The 17369-nt window shown below is 34.1% G+C and overlaps 1 pseudogene; it reads left to right on the top strand.

Annotated features, from left to right (window-relative positions):
• The first annotated feature begins 14849 nt into the window (after positions 1-14849).
• LOC110287128 lies at positions 14850-16900 on the top strand (annotated as a pseudogene).
• Positions 16901-17369: the final 469 nt, after the last annotated feature.

The raw sequence follows: 17369 nt of genomic DNA, 5'->3' as shown, positions 1-17369 counted from the left end.
GATAGCATTGAAAATGTAAACGAGGAAAATGCCTAATAAAAAAATAAATTAAAAAAAAAAAGACTGTACTGCTGAAAACACCATTTACTTGAGTTATAGAATGTGGAGAAATCAACATCACACTTACATGGAAGCTTTATCTCTACTACCTAGAAATCACAATAATCAAAGAGGCTATGCATGCTGACAGAGAATAAAGGTAACCATTAATCAAAACCCAAGCTTTCCAAGCTACAATAACTACTGGCTAGACAAGACATTGTCACCCATGCACACCATGGTATGAATATTATGAAAAGAAACATCTGCCTTCTGTTTGAATTTAAATTCTGCCCCAGAAGATGAAACATTTACCCAGTACCATAATCAGACCAAATATTTACTCCTAGACAAGTCATAGGCCCTAGGGGAGAACATATTGTTATCCTTCTAAATTAACACAATATTAAATAGACTACTCATGACATATTGCCATATCCACAGATTAATGCATTATTCAACCTTTATCAGAGAAGTGTCTATTTACAGTAGATTAATATTAACCCCAAAAATTACTGGTCAAGTTTAAGTAAACAAGAGTCTCTGAATTATATCCATAATTCTTAAATGATTTATAAAAAGTTGGGGAAAAGCTAGGAACAGCAATTCCCTGTTCATAACTGTCTAAGAAAAGATCATGATTTTATTCAAATTTTGTTTTTAATATTCAGTGTATAGTGTCTGTACATAGTTATGTAAATATGAGTATGGTTGATAATGAAAGGGTATCAGATATCATAAAGCTAGAATTACAGAAGTTGTGACCTACCTACCCAATATGAGAACTTGGAGCTTACCTCTAGCTCTTCAGGAAAGCATCTAGAATTCTTAACTGCTGAGCCTCATTTCCAGTTCCCAAGACTATTTCTTCATGTGACTCTCATCAAAAATATCATCATTATGTTTAGATACATCAAACCTATTTTATAACACCAGAGAGAAGTCAGCTTTATTTTGTGTCAATATGTCAGGTGAGGAAACACGAACATATGTTCAGGTAACTCAGGAAATTTTTATTGAAAAATTAGACATTTATGTCAAAGTAGAAACAGATGATCTTTTGGGGGACAATTGAATGCACTTCCATGTTCACTGCCAGAAGCCAGAGTTTTGTAAGTAATTTTGAATTTATTTAGATAGATAGAGACAGAAGGAAGACAGCTATATGTTTTTCTGTTCTTTCCTTGATAGTTTCTGTTCTTTCTGAACTGTAGAAAGACAGAGCCTTCTTGAGCTTTGGGAACACTCTCAATAGAGTACACTTTTAATGATTGATTTTTCTGTATGGAGATGCATATAAAATCATATAATACATACTGACTCAGATATTTTTCTCTTATATATCCAAGGGGAATGAAAACAGTAACTTTTTCATTCAATGATACTGAAAAGAAAAACGAAGAAAAAATATACATAGAAAAAGAAAGGAAGAAAGAGGAACATAAATTAGCATTGAATAAAGGCAATAGTGAAAAAAGTAACAGCTCCTCATGCTAATCAAAAAACTGTGCCATGAATAAATGATGTTACAGAAGAAAAGAGGAAGTAGAAAATCAATGTAAATTGAAGGAGGACAAGGCAGGGTAATGGGTGAAAATACCAAATTTGGTCATATATATTTATGCAAATGTCATAATACAATATATTATGTATAGTTAGTATCTAGTAAAATAGTTAGAAATATCACTCCACAACAAGGGAAAATATAGAAAATATACAAACAATTCAAAGTAAAACATTTCATAGAATTTCTTACAATTGCAAATTATTTTAAGAATTTTACATAAGGCTTCACTTTTAAAAATGTGTTTTCTGCTTATGCCATAGACTTCTGTTAAAAAAAATCAGAGGGATTGTACAAAGTACGTTATAAATGTATTTTCACATGACATGAGTAGTCATAATTAATATGCTCTCTTTATGTGAAGGTATGTAAATTACTGTCTTCTTACTGTATGCATCTAATTAAATTACAATTGTATAGGTTTAAAAAACAGTAAAATATTTCCAGAATGCTTGTACCAGCTTGCAATCCCACCAGCAATGGAGGAGTGTTCCTCTTTCTCCACATCCTTGCCAGCATCTGCTGTCACTTGAGTTTTTGATCTTAGACATTCTGACTTGTGTGAGGTGGAATCTCAGGGTTGTTTTGATTTGCATTTCCCTGATGATTAAAGTTGTTGAACATTTTTAAAGGTACTTCTCAGCCACTCGATATTTCTCAGTTCAGAATTTTTTGATTAGCTCTGTACTCCATTTTTAATAGGATTATTTGGTTTTCTGGAGTCCAACTTCTTGAGTTCTTTATATATATTAGATATTAGTCCCCTATTGGATTTAGTATTAGTAAAGATCTTTTCCCATTCGGTTAGTGCTGTTTTGTCTATTGACAGTGTCCTTTTCCTTACAGAAGCTTTGCAGTTTTATGAGGTCCCATTTGTTGATTCTTGATCTTACAGCACAAACCACTGGTGTTCTGTTCAGGAATTTTTCCCCTGTGCCCATATCTTCGAGGCTCTTCCCCAATTTCTCCTCTATAAGTTTCAGTGTCTCTGGTTTTTCCTTGAGTTCCTTGATCCACTTAGATTTGAGATTTATACAGGAGATAAGAATAGATCAACTTGCATTCTTCTCCATGCTAACCACCAGTTGAGCCAGAACTACTTGTTGAAAGTGCTGTCTGTTTTCCACTAGATTGTTTTAGAACAGTTGTCAGAGATCAAGTGACCATAGGTGTATGGGTTCATTGATCTACCTGTCTGTCACTGTACCAGTACCATGCAGTTTTTTATTACAATTGCTCTGTAATAGAGCTTGAGGTCAGGGACAATGATTCCACAAGAGGTTCTTTCATTGTTGAGAATATTTTTTGCTATTCTAGGTCTTTTGTTATTCCAGATGAATTTTCAAATTGCCCTTTCTAATTCTGTGAAGTTGGAATTTTGATGGGGATTGTAATGAATCTGTAGATTGCTTTCGACAAGATAGCCATTCTTACTATATCAATTCTGCCAATCCATGAGCATTGGAGATATTTCCATCTTCTGAGATATTCTTTGTTTTCTTTCTTCAGGGACTTGACCAAATCCAGACCCTATTGGAAATGCCAACAAGATTTTGATGACAGGAGCCTGATATAGCTGTCTCCTGAGAGACCCTGCCAGTGCCTGGCAAATACAGAAGTGGATACTCACAGTCATCCATCGGACAGAGCACAGGGTCCCCAATGAAGAAGCTAGAAAAAGTACTCAAGGAACTGAAGTTTGGAGCCCCATAGGAGGAACAACAATATGAACTAACCAGTACCCACAGAACTCCCTTGGTCTAAACCACTAACCAAAGAAAACACATGGAGACACTTGTGTTTCTAGCAGCATATGTAGCAGAGGATGGCCTAGTTGGTCATGAATTGGAGGAGAGGCCCTTGGTCCTATGAAGGTTCTATAACCAAGTATAGATGAATGCCATGGCCAGGAAGTGGGATTGGGTAGGGTGGGGAGCAGGGGGAATTTAGGAGGGGATACTAGGAAAGGGGATTACATTTGAAATGTAAATAAAGAAAATATCTAATAAAAGAAAGATAAATTAATACTCAAGTATTACTGAATACTAAAAAACAATCTAGTAAAATATATTCAACCCATTTCTCAAGGCGACTCTGATAATCTTTGTACAATATTGCTAGTCTCAACTTTCAAAAGCTTATCACATTCACAGGCTAATGCATCCTTTGTTCTTTCCTTAATTCCTTTCTTCTTTCCTTCCTTTCTTCCTTCCTCTCTCTACTGCTTTCAAAAATAAGTGCAAAACCTATCCCTTGACTGTGTCATATAGACTTGACTATAAAAAAATGCTTATCAGGCATTCAGCATGCTCATATTCTATTGGCAGAGATGGACAGGAAAATGAGATTTTTCAGACTTAAAACTCATGAGATCATTGGACTGTAAAGTGAAATTGAAAAATGATCTTGACAGGTAAATGTCTCTGGAGAGAACATGTAGTAACATAACAAAGGGGAGAAAAAGTTTTAAATGAATATTCAAAGAGGAGGGAAGAAAACCAAGGAACACGTGTTCATTTTCCTGGGAAAAAGAGACAAGCTAAACAACAAAACATGCCTTATTTGTTGTACACATGCACAATTCATATGTGTATGTAAATATATGTATACACATATATCATATACATAAATACATGAATTTACATAATCATATGCATATGCATATACATAAACAGCAGATACATATACTTATATACACTTACCAATATACATATATGTCATTATTCTGAATTTGCCCTTGATGTTTTCTCTCTGTGTTTGTGTGAGTGTCTTTGTGTGATGTGTGATGTGTATGTGAGTGTGTGTATGTGGTTTAAGTTTGTTTAAAGTGTCTCTCTGTGTGTATGTGTTTCAGAAGAGATTGAGATAAAATGTTTGTATGCTTGAGGAGAAATCTAGAGGACATATGTTTAATACCAGTCTGGAATACATAGTGAAATCCTGTTTTAAATATATTAAGACAAATTTTCCAAGGATAATTATGTTAAATCCACCTGACAAAATACATTTTACTTTTGAGAGCAAGCTTGACAAACACTTTATGTGAAATATTAACCTATTTTCCTCAACGAGGTTTATGTTACACTTGTACTTGAACATATACATACATTCATATATTCCAAACATTTCCTTACAGCCATTCTAGCCTAATTTCTCAACAAATATTTCACGGTTGTTTTCCTTCACTTCTACTAATTGCATCATGGCAATTCTTACTACGTTAACTACTTTGTTAATTTATTTTTGTTGTATACAAATACAGTGAAATTCATTGGAAAAGCTATAACTAACCTAATTCCAGCCTCCCTTCTAGGCCTGTATAAAAGTTTCCTCCATACTTCTACATTCATTTCTTCCCCTTTTATATAATTTTGTGGATTGTATTATTTATCACATATCATAAGTCAAAATATATATGTACTATAGTTTCCTTTTGTATTCTGTTCTTTTCCTTGATCCTTTTTACATGTTATGTTTTTTTTTTTTTTTTTTTTTTTTTTTTTTTTTTTGCTTGATTCTAAAGTACATATTACTTTGGTGAGCAGTATTATATGTGAAAATTGTAGTCAAGTATAGCATAGCCTGACTTATTCTACTCTATTAAAAACTCATAAGCATTTAGCATTAATTGTTCAAAATACTATAGGGGGAATTATTATAGTAAAATATTAATTGTAAAATTTTCTCAAGATACAATGTTTGATGGGCCATTTTTCTGAATTGGGCCTTATGCAGTGCCTAGTACCCTTACTCTGTAACTGTTTGGCAGAAATTTAGATAGTTTATTTTTGGAAAAGAGAAGATTTGGTACATTTCATTTCCTTTAAGTTAAAATTTTATTTTTATTCCTTAAGAATATAAATTATTACTAACCTCACATATGAGAGAGGGCTAATATACAAATATATATATAAAAAGCTCAAGAAGTTAATCACAAAAAAAACCCACAAACAATCCAATCAAAAATGGGGTATAGAACTAAACCAAGTCTTTACAACTGAGAATCTCTAATGACTGAGAAGCACCTAAAGAAATTTTCCAAGTCCTTAGTAATCAAAGAAATGCAAATCAAAATGGCCCTGAGTTCCACCTTATACCAATCAAAATGGCTAAGATCAAAACCTCAGTTGACAACATATTTTGGAGAGGACTGGAGAAAGAGGAGCACTTCTCCATTGTTGGTGGGATTCCAAACTGGAACAACCACTCTGCAAATCAATCTGGAGGTTCCTCAGAAAATTGGAAATAGATCTACCTGAAGACCCAGCTATACCACTCTTGGGAATATACTCAAAAGAGGCCACACCATGCCACAGGGGCCCGTGTTCCACTAGGTTCATAGCCGCCTTATTTGTGATAGCCAGAAGCTGGAAACAACCTAGATGTCCCATGACAGAAGAATGGATACAAAAATGTGGTTCATTTACACAATGGAATAGTACTCAGCTAGTAAGAATGAGGATGTCCTGAACCCCTTAGTCCTGTGGAGGTTTGTTGCCCCAGTGAAGGGGGATGCTAGAGTGGTGAGGTGGGAGTAGGTGTGTGGGTGGGTGAACATCCTCATAGAGGCAAAGGGAAGGGGGATGGGGTGAGAGGATACAATGCAGAGGTTTGTGGAGGGGTACCCAGGAAGTAGGAGATCATTTGTGATGTACATGAATAAAATAATTAATAAAAATAAATAAATATACTTCTCAAAAAATTAAATTTAAACAAGAATATTAATCAACATAAGTAAATCCCACATAAATTCACAGAGACTGAACCAGCATGTACAAACCCCACACAAATCTGCACTATGACCTCTGAATTTGTTTTATGGCTTCTAGTTTAGATTTTTGCTTTGTTTTATTTTGTTTTGTTTTTTTAATAGGACGCACAAGTATGTGAATAATTGGATCTCTGATTCTTATGTCTTCTCTTGGGCTTTTTTTTCCTTTTTTCGATTTGTCTTATCCAATTTCAATGTGAGTTTTAATCTTTTTATATTTTATTTTGTTATATTTTAAAATGTATGAATAAATGAATGAATGACAACTTTGCCACTATGGTACATGTTAACAAATTAACTGTCATTTATACCGGCTGAGATAAAAATCTGTTTTCTCCAATAGTGTGACACTGAGTATATCAACATGTATGAGACAGGCCTCATGTTCTGGAGTAGTTGACCAACGTAGCACGGGCTCCATTTTTTTATGTGTACTTTTGTTTGGTTATAGTTTGGTGGAGATAGTGAGTGATGGTTATTTTTCTTAGTTTTGTGATAAATTTTTGATCTTTGCCAGAGCCTGACACATACTGAAGAGAAATCTTACAGTCAACCATTGGACTGAGCTCGGGGGTCCCTGATGGAGGAGTTGGAGAAGGAACTGAAGGAGCTGAGGGAGTTTGCAGCCCCATTGAGGGAGCAACAGTGTCAATAGGCCAGACCACTTGGTGTTGCTGGGGACTGGACCACAAACCAAAGAATACACATCGAGCGACTCCCGGGCACTGGCCACATATGGAGTAGAAGATGGCCTTGTTGGTCATAAATGAGAAGAGAGACCCTTGTGCCTGAGGGTTTTTGATGTCCCAGTGTAGGGTAATGCCAGGAGGATGGGAGTGGGTGGATGGAGGAGCTCCCTCATAGGAGCCATGGGAGGGGGGATGGGATAGGGGGGTTCGAAAGAGGAGACCTGGAAAGGGGAAAACATTTGAAATGTAAATAAAGAAAATATCCAAGAAAAAATATATATTAAGGATCAGTGGGTATGAAAGGGAAGAGAATCAGGAAGGACATGGGGGAGGGGAAGAATAAGATCAAAATATATATAAATTTGTTTAAATAATAAAATATAGCAAAAATAAATTTAATATTCTATGATTATGAAATATCCTTGTACTGATCTTTTGACTTATTCCTATAAAAGAAATTTTGCTGGAATATGCATTAAGAGAAGACAAACCTAGTTACAATGAATTAGAGAATATTTCTCCATTATAAATTAATAAATCAATTTGAATTTTAAAAGTTAATCCTTATTTTTAATTCACTCCATTGAACTTCTGTTTAAAAAAATAAAATTCTATAAAGCACATAAAATTAATGATAATTTTTGTACAGTAGGGGAATTCTTAGGGCAGGGAGGTAGGAGTGGGTGGGTGGGTAGGAGAACACGCTCATAGAGGCAGAGCTAGGGGGATGGGTTAGGGGAGTTGCAGAGGGAAAACTGCAAAGGGAGATAACATATAAAATGGAAATAAATAAAATAAACAAAAAACCAAAATGATTTTGAAAGATCTTTATAGAATCATCATGGGAGAGTATATCTTGAACATCTTGATTATAAAGAGTTTAGAAATGTCTCAAATATCATTTTTAAAAAGTGCTCAAGTGATACTGAAAAGATAGAATAAATTATTTTTTCATATAATTCCCCAAAATATTTATTTATCTGACACCAGTATAAAATCTGAAAATAAACATGCAATGGCATTTTCTTCAGACATTTCTAATCCCATGGTTCCTTAAATTTAATGTTTTATAGCATTTCATTAGGAAATTCTTGTTTATTTATTACTATGCATTATTAATACACATATGTGCCTAAGAGATGTACAGTTTGTAATTACTTTTCTTTTCAAAATATAATAGCTTCACAGTGGGCTTGTTGCCGCTCCAGTATTTCATCTCTGAATTCTCCTTCAAACATTCTGGAGCTGTGACAGAAATTTGTATTTGAACAGAAAAGCTGTCAAGAAGATGCAGTACTACTATCCATCACATTTTTAATCCTGACCATACTTAGATGCTAGGGAGTCTGGCTGTCCAAGACACTAAACAAAGATTGAAATTATGCCTTCTGTTCTTGCACATCAAAGTAGCACCATTATACCAAATTCAATAGACCTGTATTACACTCTATTAATTTCCTATTAGTTCTTAGCTTTGCAAAATCTAACTGTGGTGTCACTATGGTTTAGGCATGCAACCTTGATTCCAACATCAAAAAAATGAAACCTGTCACTTCTAATAATTTTACAGGAGATTCTACAAATGTAAATCCTTTTTCATCTTGTCATCCTTTCATGTCTTTAATGAGTTTGCTCACTAACAGTGTAGAATCTTAATTTAACTTTCAGAAATATTATAATTGAGCATCTCCAAGAGTATACTAATTACAGTGTGGTAAGAAATAATTTATAATGTCTGAAACATTTATCTTTTTTTAAAATGCCATCAGCATTTAACTACATATAAGAAAGAAAAAAATGGACTTAAGATTCTTAAACAAATTTATATTTTGAGAGAAATCATCATCTACCCTAATTGGATGGTCTACATATTTAACTGATTTATATGCCTTTTAAAAGCTACACATGTTGTCATTAAGAAAGCAAATCACTACCAGGCACAAAAGCATAAGACTCTGAAGTGAGCACTCAGGAGAATGAGGCAGGAGAATTGTATGTTTGAAAAGAATCTGCAGTACATAATAAATTTTAATTTAAGGCCAGCATTTGCTATACAATAAGATCCTGCCTCAAATACATTAAGTCAAATTATTCAGAGGTTACCATGTTAAAACTATATGAAACAAATGAAATTTTACTTTTGGGTGTAAGAAGCTTGACAAGTATTTTATATTAAATATTAGAGTATTTTCTCAAAGAAATATATATATGTATATATATATATATTTATTTTTGGCTTTATAATCTAACCTTTAAATCTAATAGAAATCTCTTAAACTAGATTTGTTATTCCTACCCTTTTTTCTCTAGTAATAGGTATTAATTTGTTAATAATAGAATACAAAACACTTATCAAGAGCAAAAGAGCATTTGCTATTTTAGGTTTTCAGAGAAACTTCAATTTGAAAAAAAAGCAATAAAATTTTCCCAGTTTAAATTACAATAATTATTTTATTTTTTATTTTTTATTTATCTAAAGTATATTTATGTGCCATATGCATGCAATTCAGACAGAATACAGAAGAAATCGTTAGATCCCTCAAAACTGGAATTATACTTAATTTTGAACAACTGTTTGTGTGTGTGTGTGCGCGCGCGTGCTAAAAGTTGAACTTTGACCTTCTGCAAGGACAAAATATCTTAACTGATAAGTAATCATTGTAAACCTTAGAGTCATCATTTTAAAAGTTTGTATGTTGTGAATGGAGTGGGGTTGATAGTGGTACTGGTGGGTTTTGTTTGTTTTGTTTTGTTTTGTTTCGTTTTGTTTCGTTTTTTTAATTAATTAAAGACAAATGATTATTTACCAGCATTATTACAAAATTTGCTGTTGTAGAATGAAAGGATGTTATCTTTTCAGTGAGATACTTATTTTTGAGAGATCTGAAATCTTGGAGATTTGGTTTGAGAACTATCAAAATACAAATAACTTCCACCAAGGAAAAAACTATTGCAGCATTTCAAGTCTCCATAAGTAATAAATAGCAGAGAATCCCAACTGCTTGAAACAACTTTCCCAAGAAATAAGGACTTTTCCCATGTACTTTTAACATATAGTGATGTATTCCTTTCATTCTTCTCCATGTGTTACTTAAATAGGGAATCTGAGTTGCTGAAAATTTGCAATTATGTTTTTTCACCATCTAAGGTAGCTATATTTCAGTATAAATCATGACATATATTACTTTAAGTACAGTAAAAATATTTTTCATTACTCAATCAACATGAATTTTAATTTTTGTAAACATAAAAACTTGTGAAGATCATATGCTCCAGTACAGGGGAATGCCAGGTCCAGGAAGCAGGATTGGGTGGGTTGGGGAGCAAGGCAGGGGGAGGGTATATGGGGCTTTAGGGAAAGCATTTGAAATGTGAATGAAGAAAATATCTAATAAAAAAATTTAAAAATACAGAAATATTATTTTAAAATGTCATTGTCTGTAGTCCTTAATTTTTAATTTATAAAAGAGAAAACCACCGAGTACCAATTGATAATTTGTGTCTTATAATGAATATATACATACATATATATCAATTTAATTCTTACATTAGTCATGAAATGTAAGGAAATGGATGTATAAAATAGTCACTTTAAGACTGTAAAAATTGTATGTGTTATAATCATTATTAAATCCTTGTGTCACCTGTAGACCCTACAAACCCAAAAGAATGATTAATATTTAAAAAATTATCTCTTTTATTTTATAGGTTAAAGAATACTGGATATCCATAGCTTTAATGAATGCATTTGTGAAACTATCATGTTATTTATTTGATACATAGTAATTTAATAATATTTCAAATGAATTTGTTTCAAGACTTAGTTCCATTTCTACAATAACTTAATGTATTTTAGCAAACATAATAACATTTTGCCAGAGAACATCTTACTCTCTTCTGATTTTTGAATAATGGATACAAGTGAAGTGCCATTCATTTATACTACATGGAAAAGAAGGAAATTATGTTAAAGCACATTTATCTTTCACAAAAAGCCTATTCATAAGCATCCATTAATTTTAAAAATAATATTATATTATTCAATTATAATCTGTATAGCATTTAAGTGAAAACATCAAACTTAGATAATTAATATTATAAAAGAATCTATTGCAGAACCATATTTAAGAGATGTTTTCTTCTTGGAATTTATTATATATCTTATTTTATAGCATGTAATGTCATGAATAATGGCTTAGGAGTATAATTGTTCAGTAAAATGACTTATGATCACATTCAATAAAGCTTTTCTTTCTTGAATATTTTCATGCATATTATATTCTCTTGATATATAATAATTTTTAAATATATGTTTAACATTAGTTGGATAATGCTCCTACAGGTTTTCTTCATACCATGATATTTAAGATTGTTATTTAAGATTGCTATGTAATTTCAGAGGTAAGACTAGACTCTGGAATGAAAGCAATTTACATAATAGTTTAATGACTGAGAACAGCAGTAAGAAAATATATTTTATGAGAAAATAGAACTAAGCATATGAATATCTATCAGAATTAGAGAAACTAAGTAGAGGATGAAATGGCAGAAGATATTGCAAACTTTATAAATAGTCTAACAATTAGATCCCATGAAAATGGAAGTTTCATGCACAAATACATGAGTTTATGAGTCATATTTTCCATTGATGTAGCCAGGTGGGAAAACTATAATTTAGAAAACAAAATGTTTCCTTTGCTGCTATATTTGAATGGAAAATTATCACTTATTCAATGGTGGATATAACTTAGAGAAATACCCATAATAAATTTTACAAGTCATTTTAAGTGAGAAGTAAGAAACTAGAGCACCAAACCATTTGATCCTACCACCTGAGGTAGTAGAAGAGATTTTGAGTTCATGCAGCCATATGTAAGGGAGATTAGACATCACCAAATTAGACACAAGTTTACTGGTTTAAAAGATAGAAAAAAAAGATACTTGAAATAATGTCAAGCTGTGGAAAGGATTGAAAAACAGTGGTATGATTGAATCAGAAAAATTATGGTAACATAATATTTATTGACAAAGTTTTTCTACTGGATCACTCTATTTTCTAAAAATGTTAGTATAATTCTGAATCATGAAGAATTTTTATATGTGGTGATTTATAGAAAATAAATAAACAATAAAATGTAAAGTTAAGCAGTTCTCAGGATAACTGTTTACCTTCCAGATATCATCATATTAAGAAATCTTTAGATACTATAATTAATATTGCACTACAGCTACTATATAGACACTGGTATGTTAAGAAGGAGTGAATCTAGAATTGGAAGATAATTTAACAGTAATTATTAATTAAAAACAAATTAGGAATAAATGCGGAAAGTATTTGTCACAAAACATAGTGTTCTTAGTAAAATTCATGTGCATTCTATGGAATATTTTCCAGATTTTAAGTATCAACATCAGAAATCATGGAACAATTTATTATGACATGTAATATTTTTACTAACTATAACATCGTTAAGTAGAGAAGCATATTAAAACATATTTTCACATAATGGAAATCTTATTAGATATTTGGAGAATTTCTTAACATTATTGTCAAAAAATATATGTCTATATCTATATCTATATATATATATCGTCAGTTGGAAGCTTAAAATCATTTTCTATTAAGGTGAATGTGTTATTCAATAATACTTTAATGGTTATAGGATGAATGTTATGCAGCTGACAACATATTATTATTTTGTAAAAGGAATTACACAAATGATGGTCCATAATATTATTGAGGTTGTTATGCCCATATTATCTGAGTCATCTCATTTTAGAAATATGATAAAGGAGACAATAACTTCACAATGTTGACTATTTATTACTATAAAGTCAAGAAAATAGATCCTGGTAATGGTGTGCTCAAATTATGTGTCCCTAAGTAAGAATATTAGAACAGATTTCTATTACTTTTTCTAACTGCAAAATAATCACTGCTTGGGGGAAATGTTGTACTTGCCTTTTATATTTCATACTACCACCATTCAGGTAAATCACAGAAGTCTATGATTTTATGACATAGAATCTTCAGACATTTCCTCCACATTACTACACACACACACACACACACACACACACAAATTTGTGTGTATGCATATATATGCATTAATAATCAATTAATTAATCAATTAATCACAGAATACTTATGCAAATAATGAATTTTACATCCTTAACGATATGTTGAAATTGAATTTATTTAATAACATGCAGAATTTGTATTTCTAATGTATTAATATGTTGGTTTGAATTTTTTCTCTTTACAATTTGTTTTTTAATTGGATATTTTATTTATTTACATTTCTATTGTTATCACCTTTACCGATCCCCCCACAGAAACCCTCTATCCCATTCTCCCTCGCCCTGCTCCTATGAGGGTGCTCCCCCACCCAACCATCCACTCCCACCTCCCTGACCTCACATTGCCCTACACTGGTGCATCTAGTCTTCACAGGACCATGGGCCTCTCCTCCCACTAACGTCCACCCACCAAGGCCATCCTCTGCTACACATGCAGCTGGAACCATGGGTCCCTCCAGGTGTACTCCTTGGATGGTGATTTAGACCCTGGGTACTCTGGTTAGTTGATAGTGTTGTTTTTCCTATGGGGTTGCAAATCCCTTCAGTCCCTTCTCTAACTCCTCCATTGGGGACCCTGTGATCAGTTCAATTGTTGGCTGCAAGCGTCCACCTCTGTATATGTCAGAGTCTGGCAGAGCCTCTCAGGAGACAGCTATTGCAGGCTCCTGATCCACAATAGTGTCTGGGTTTGGTGTCTGTAGACAGGATGGATGCCCAGGTGGGGCAGTCTCTGCATGACGTTTCCTTTAGTCTCTGTTCTATACTTTATTTCAGTATTTGCTCTGTATTAGAAATTTTTATTTATAATGTATTGTATTTCAAAAGTGGATTTTAGTATGAGTTTATTATTGGAAGAATATGTACTTCCAATGTATTATACTTCAAAATGGATGTTGATTCAAATGTCCCAAGCCCATCAGAAAACAGATATTTTGTAATCTACAACAGTATGAATATTACAGTTATGCAGTAGAAATATTAATAATTTTATGATTTGGATTATCACAATGTAAATTACTACATTAAAGGCTCACAGCATTAGGAAGATTGAGAGCCACTGAACTACAAGCTTCACCCTGGAAAGTAGTTTGCAGGCTACCAGAAAGGGAAACTCATCATCAGATTACCCAGGTACAAACCTTTTAATATACAACAGTGACTAGTCTATAAATATACTGGTGCAATAGTGACATAATATTATGTGAGTATCCAGTTAATTTTTTGGTTATATTACAGCCAATTCCATGGGATGAAACCCATACCTGACGCTGCTAATGTTATCAAGAACATGAAATAAGACAATCTTATATATTGTGGGACATAGTGGGATTTCTACTATCAAACTTCTAAATGAACATACCAGTAAAATCATATATAACATATTACTATACCCACCAACCTTAGTCAGAGAAGCATCTTGGAAGTATATGAAATTAATAAAAGAATCTACAACTCAACAATATGTAGGGAGTGAGAGACTCTGGAACACTCAACCCTATATCAAATTTCTTTATCTACCCTCATCATCAAGACTCAAGGATAGGATCCATGCATCAAAGGAGGCAAAAAGACAGAAAAAGACATAGAGGATGGATGACTCTAAGAAAACATCTTCCAGACACAACGGGAGGAACATACATAGGTACTCATAGAAAGCATGCACACAAGACTGCAAAAATTCAAACCAGACCAAAAAAATTCCATGATGCAGAATGGTAAGAGGGCACAAAGTCCTATTGCTAATGAAGAAATTATCTGAAATTAATACTTGTTAGAAAAGAGAAAATCATTTTTTTTCCAGTGGAGTGACACTGGGTATATCAACCACATGACAAGGTAGGCCATAGGTCCAGCAACAGTAGGCCAACACAAAACTGACTCGGGTGTGTGTGCGTGTACATGTGCCTGTGCATGTGTGTGTGATGTATATGTGTATTTTTGTTTTGTTTGATTATTTATTGTTTTTCTGTTCCTTTATTTTTGGATAAGGGGAGATTTGAGAGAAAGAACAGGAAGTTATGTGGGGGAAGAAGTGAGCTTTATCTGGGAAGAAGTATGGGAGGAAAAAGAATATGATCAATTCTGAACTGTGACCAGTGATTGCAGTAGCTGAGTCTTTGGTGGGGAAGAAGAAAGTGTTTGTGACGGCAATGCAAAGAAGCCGGAGGAGGTCATTCAGATTCTAGGAGATAAGTTTTCATATACTTTGGTGGCAAAGAAAATTGACCTGCCTAACTACCAGGAAGAACTGGATGAGATTTCCATACAGAAGTATCAGGAGACAGTTCACCATGTGCAGGGCCTTGTACTTGTGGAGAATACCTATCTGTGCTTTAATGCACTTAGGGGACTTCCCGGTCCCTACATAAAATAGTTCCTGTACAAGCTAAAGCCTGTACTATGTTCATAGCAGCTTTATTTATAATAGCCAGAAGCTGGAAAGAGCCCAGATGTCCCTCAACAGAGGAATGGATACAGAAAATGTGGTACATTTACACAATGGAGTACTACTCAGCTATTAAAAATAATGAATTTATGAAATTCCTAGGCAAATGGATGGACCTGGAGGGCATCATCCTGAGTGAGGTAACCCAATCACAAAAGAACTCAAATGATATGTACTCACTGATAAGTGGATATTAGCCCAGAAAATTAGAATACCCATGATATAAGTTACAATTTTCAAAACACATGAAACTCAAGAAGAACGAAGACCAAAGTGTGGACACTTTGCCCCTTCTTATAATTGGGAACAAAACACCCATGGAAGGAGTTACAGAGACAAAGTTTGGAGCTGAGACAAAAGGATGGACCATCTAGAGACTGCCATGTCCAGGGATCCATCCCATAATCAGCCTCCAAACGCTGACACCATTGCATATACTAGCAAGATTGTGCTGATAGGACCCTGGTATAGCTGTCTCTAGTGAGACTACGCTGGGGCCTAGCAAACACATAAGTGGAAGCTCACAGTCAGCTATTAAATGGATCACAGTGTCCCCAATGGAGGAGCTAGAGAAAATACCCAAGGAGCTAAAGGGATCTGCAACCCTATAGGTGGAACCACATTATGAACTAACCAGTACCCCGGAGCTCTTGACTCTAGCTGCATATGTATCAAAAGATGGCCTAGTCGGCCATCACTGGAAAGAGAGGCCCATTGGACACACAAACTTTATATGCCCCAGTACAGGGGAATGCCAGGGCCAAAAAGTGGGAGTGGGTGGGTAGGGGGGTGGGGGGCAGTGTATGGGGGACTTTTGGGATAGCATTGGAAATGTAAATGAGGAAAATACCTAATTAAAAAATGCTTTGGAAAAAAATTAAAGGGGATATTCATTTCATGATGTTTGAAAATAATCTTCGTTACTCTGCTTACAATCAATTATTTTCATTAAAACTTTTGCATCTAAAAAAAAAAAAAAAAAAGAAGAAGAAAGAAAAAAAGAAGAAGCTAAAGCCTGTAGGTCTCCACCAGCTCCTGGCTGGCTTTGAAGATAAATCAGCCTACGCACTCTGCAGATTTGCTCTCAGCCCTAGGGACCCAAGCCAGTCAGTACTCCTGTTCAGAGGCTAGAATTTGGGAAAGACTGTGATCCCACCAGGATGCTGGGACTTTGCCTTTCAGCCTGGTGGATATGAGCAAATGTATGAAGAGATGCCAGACTGAGATGAACACCATTTTCTTATCTGTTACAGGCCCTACTTAAGCTACAAGAATACTTTAGTGTGACTGCTGGGGCTGGTGACCACTAGGGCCATGGGTCTAGTGCAGAACTCACCAGGAGGCAGGGACTCCTGGCAAGGATTTCTCTGGTTTTCCCTTTGCCAGGGGATCCAGAGAACTTTAGCAGTTAGTTCTTGGAAGAGCAGTTGGCTCTGCACAGGGGAACGTTGGGTCAGTTGATACTAAACTCTTACCGATTGGGATTCAAGAGTTGTCTTTGGCCAGGCATAGTAGTGCACACTTTTAATCCCAGAATTTTGGAGGTGTAGGCAGACAGATCTTTGTAAGTTTGAGGCCAGCCTGGTTTACATAGTGAATTCCTGGAGATCCAGAGCTACATAATGAGACATCATCTCAAAAACAAAACAACAACAACAAGTTGTACTTGCAGTCTCTGGTTCTGGGATCCTGAGATAATTTTCACAACTTTTCAGTCTTTCACTAATATTTCTAACATAAAATGTGGTAGTGTCACTCCTCTATATTTTATTCTTCATT

Source organism: Mus caroli, chromosome X (genome assembly GCF_900094665.2).
Source record: "Mus caroli chromosome X, CAROLI_EIJ_v1.1, whole genome shotgun sequence".
Taxonomy (NCBI): Eukaryota; Metazoa; Chordata; class Mammalia; order Rodentia; family Muridae; genus Mus; species Mus caroli.
Note: the sequence above shows the minus strand (reverse complement) of the source record. Positions and strands in the feature narration are given on the sequence as shown.